Here is a 4,321-nt window from a genome sequence, read left to right as displayed (position 1 = left end):
ATAGGTTAGTCACGAAAGTAATATAAAAGTGGATAATAAAGCCCAATATTGCCCAAAACAATAGATAATATAGCATGGAGCAATCAAAAATTATAGATACGTTGGAGACGTATCACTAAGCACCGCTAAGATATGACCGAGGTGGATTATGGTGGAGGGGGCACCGCACACGGCTAAGAGATCAATGATCAACGTGTGTGTCTATGGGGTGCTCCCTGGCCACGTATATAAAGGATGGAGGAGGAGGAGGCCGGCCCTAGAGGGGGCGCGCCAAGTGTGGGGTGTCCTACTAGGACTCCCAAGTCCTAGTAGGATTCCCCTTTTCCTTTCCGGAGTAGGAGAGAAGAAAGAGGGAAAGAGAGAGGGAGTAGGAAAGGGCAAGGGGGGCGCCGCCCCCTTTCCCCTAGTCCAATTTGGACATATGGGGCGAGCGCGCCTCCTTCCCTTTGGTCTGCCTCCTCTATTCCCGTATGGTCCAATAATGCCCAATACTTCTCCCGGCGAATTCCCGTAACTCTCCGGTACTCCGAGAAATACCCGAATCACTCGGAACCTTTCCGATGTCTGAATATAGCCTTCCAATATATCGATCTTTACGTCTCGACCATTTAGAGACTCCTCGTCATGTCCCCGATCTCATCCGGGACTCCGAACAATCTTCCGTCATCAAATCACATAACTCATAATACTAATCGTCATAGAACGTTAAGCGTGCGGACCCTACAAGTTCGAGAACTATGTAGACATGACCGAGACACATCTCCGGTCAATAACCAATAACAGAACCTGGATGCTCATATTGGCTCCTACATATTCTACGAAGATCTTTATCGGTCAAACCGCATAACAACATATGTTGTCCCCTTTGTCATCGATATGTTACTTTCCCTAGATTCGATCGTCGGTATCCCCATACCTAGTTCAATCTCGATACCGGCAAGTCTCTTTACTCGTTCCGTAATGCATCATCCCGCAACTAACTCATTAGTTACAATGCTTGCAAGGCTTAGAGTGATGTGCATTGCCGAGAGGGCCCAGAGATACCTCTCCGATACACGGAGTGACAAATCATATTCTTGATCTATGCCAACTCAACAAACACCATCGGAGACACCTGTAGAGCATCTTTATAATCACCCAGTTACGTTGTGACGTTTGATAGCACACAAGGTGTTCCTCCGGTATTCGGGAGTTGCATAATCTCATATTCAGAGGAACATGTATAAGTCATGAAGAAAGCAGTAGCAATAAAACTGAACGATCATTATGATAAGCTAACAGATGGGTCTTCTCCATCACATCATTCTCTAATGATGTGATCCCGTTCATCGAATGACAACACATGTGTTGGGGAACGTAGTAATTTCAAAAAAATTCCTACGCACACACAAGATCATGGTGATGCATAGCAACGAGGGGAGAGTGTGATCTACGTACCCTTATAGACCGACAGCGGAAGCGTTATATCAACGCGGTTGATGTAGTCGTACGTCTTCATGATCTGACCGATCCAAGCACCGAAACTACGGCACCTCCGAGTTTCAGCACACGTTCAGCTTGATGACGATCCCCGGACTCCGATCTAGCAAAGTGTCGGGAAAGAGTTCCGTCAGCACGACGGCGTGGTGAAGATCTTGATGTTCAACTGTCGCAGGGCTTCGCCTAAGCATCACTACAATATTATCGAGGATTATGGTGGAAGGGGGCACCGCACACGGCTAAGAAAACGATCACGTGGATCAACTTGTGTGTCTAGGGGTGCCCCCTGCCTCCATATATAAAGGAGCCAAGGGGGGATGCGGCCGGCCCTAGTAGGAGGCGCGCAGGAGGAGTCCTACTCCTACCGGGAGTAGGACTCCCCTCCCTTTCCTTGTCCTAGTAGGAGAGGGTGAAGGAAGGGAGAGAGGAGAGGAAGGAAAGGGGGGGCCGCCCCTTCCTCCTTGTCCAATTCGGACTAGGGGGAGAGGGGGCGCGCGGCCTGCCCTGGCAGCCCCTCCTCTTCTCCACTTTAGGCCCATGAGGCCCATTAACCCCCAGGGGGGTTCCGGTAACCCCCCGGTACTCCGCTTTTAATCCGAAACTTCCCCGGAACACTTCCGGTGTCCGAATATAACCGTCCAATATATCAATCTTTATGTCTCGACCATTTCGAGACTCCTCATTATGTCCGCGATCATATCCGGGACTCCGAACCAACTTCGGTACATCAAAACTCATAAACTCATAATATAACTGTCATCGAAACCTTAAGCGTGCGGACCCTACGGGTTCGAGAACAATGTAGACATGACCGAGACATGTCTCCGATCAATAACCAATAGCGGAACCTGGATGCTCATATTGGCTCCCACATATTCTACAAAGATCTTTATCGGTCAGACCGCATAACAACATACGTTGTTCCCTTTGTCATCGGTATGTTACTTGCCCGAGATTCGATCGTCGGTATATCAATACCTAGTTCAATCTCGTTACCGGCAAGTCTCTTTACTCGTTCCGTAATACATCATCTCGCAACTAACTCATTTAGTTGCATTGCTTGCAAGGCTTAGGTGATGTGCATTACCGAGAGGGCCCAGAGATCTCCGACAATCGGAGTGACAAATCCTAATCTCGAAATACGCCAACCCAACATGTACCTTTGGAGACACCTGTAGAGCTCCTTTATAATCACCCAGTTACGTTGTGACGTTTGGTAGCACACAAAGTGTTCCTCCGGTAAACGGGAGTTGCATAATCTCATAGTCATAGGAACATGTATAAGTCATGAAGAAAGCAATAACAACATACTAAACGATCGAGTGCTAAGCTAACGGAATGGGTCAAGTCAATCACATCATTCTCCTAATGATGTGATCCCGTTAATCAAATAACAACTCTTTGTCTATGGTTAGGAAACATAACCATCTTTGATTAACGAGCTAGTTAAGTAGAGGCATACTAGTGACACTCTGTTTGTCTATGTATTTACACATGTATTATGTTTCTGGTTAATACAATTCTAGCATGAATAATAAACATTTATCATGAAATAAGGAAATAAATAATAATTTTATTATTGCCTCTAGGGCATATTTCCTTCAGTCTCCCACTTGCACTAGAGTTAATAATCTAGATTACACAGTAATGATTCTAACACCCATGGAGCTTTGGTGTTGATCATGTTTTGCTTGTGGAAGAGGCTTAGTCAATGGGTCTGCAACATTCAGATCCGTATGTATCTTGCAAATCTCTATGTCTCCCACCTGGACTAGATCACGGATGGAATTGAAGTGTCTCTTGATGTGCTTGGTTCTCTTGTGAAATCTGGATTCCTTTGCCAAGGCAATTGCACCAGTATTGTCACAAAAGATTTTCATTGGACCCGATGCGCTAGGTATGACACCTAGATCAGATATGAACTCCCTCATCCAGACTCCTTCGTTTGCTGCTTCCGAAGCAGCTATGTACTCCGCTTCACATGTAGATCCCGCCACAACGCTTTGTTTAGAACTGCACCAACTGACAGCTCCACCGTTTAATGTAAATACGTATCCGGTTTGCGATTTAGAATCGTCCGGATTAGTGTCAAAGCTTGCATCAACTTAACCATTTACGATGAGATCTTTTTCACCTCCATATATGAGAAACATATCCTTAGTCCTTTTCAGGTATTTCAGGATGTTCTTGACCGCTGTCCAGTGATCCACTCCTGGATTACTTTGGTACCTCCCTGCTAGACTTATAGCAAGACACACATCAGGTCTAGTACACAGCATTGCATACATGATAGAGCCTATGGCTGAAGCATAGGGAACATCTTTCATTTTCTCTCTATCTTCTGCATTGGTCGGGCATCGAGTCTTACTCAATTTCACACCTTGTAACACAGGCAAGAATCCTTTCTTTGCTTGATCCATTTTGAACTTTTTCAAAACTTTGTCAAGGTATGTGCTTTGTGAAAGTCCAATTAAGCGTCTTGATCTATCTCTATAGATCTTAATGCCTAATATGTAAGCAGCTTCACCGAGGTCTTTCATTGAAAAACTCTTATTCAAGTATCCCTTTATGCTATCCAGAAATTCTATATCATTTCTGATTAGTAATATGTCATCTACATATAATATTAGAAATGCTACAGAGCTCCCACTCACTTTCTTGTAAATACAGGCTTCTCCAAAAGTCTGTACAAAACCAAATGCTTTGATCACACTATCAAAGCGTTTATTCCAACTCCGAGAGGCTTGCACCAGTCCATAAATGGATCGCTGGAGCTTGCACACTTTGTTAGCTCCCTTTGGATCGACAAAACCTTCCGGCTGCATCATATACAACTCTTCTT

This window comes from Triticum dicoccoides, chromosome 3A (assembly GCF_002162155.2).
Source record: "Triticum dicoccoides isolate Atlit2015 ecotype Zavitan chromosome 3A, WEW_v2.0, whole genome shotgun sequence".
Classification (NCBI taxonomy): domain Eukaryota; kingdom Viridiplantae; phylum Streptophyta; class Magnoliopsida; order Poales; family Poaceae; genus Triticum; species Triticum dicoccoides.
The sequence above is the reverse complement of the archived record's forward strand: the minus strand, read 5'-3'. Positions refer to the sequence as shown.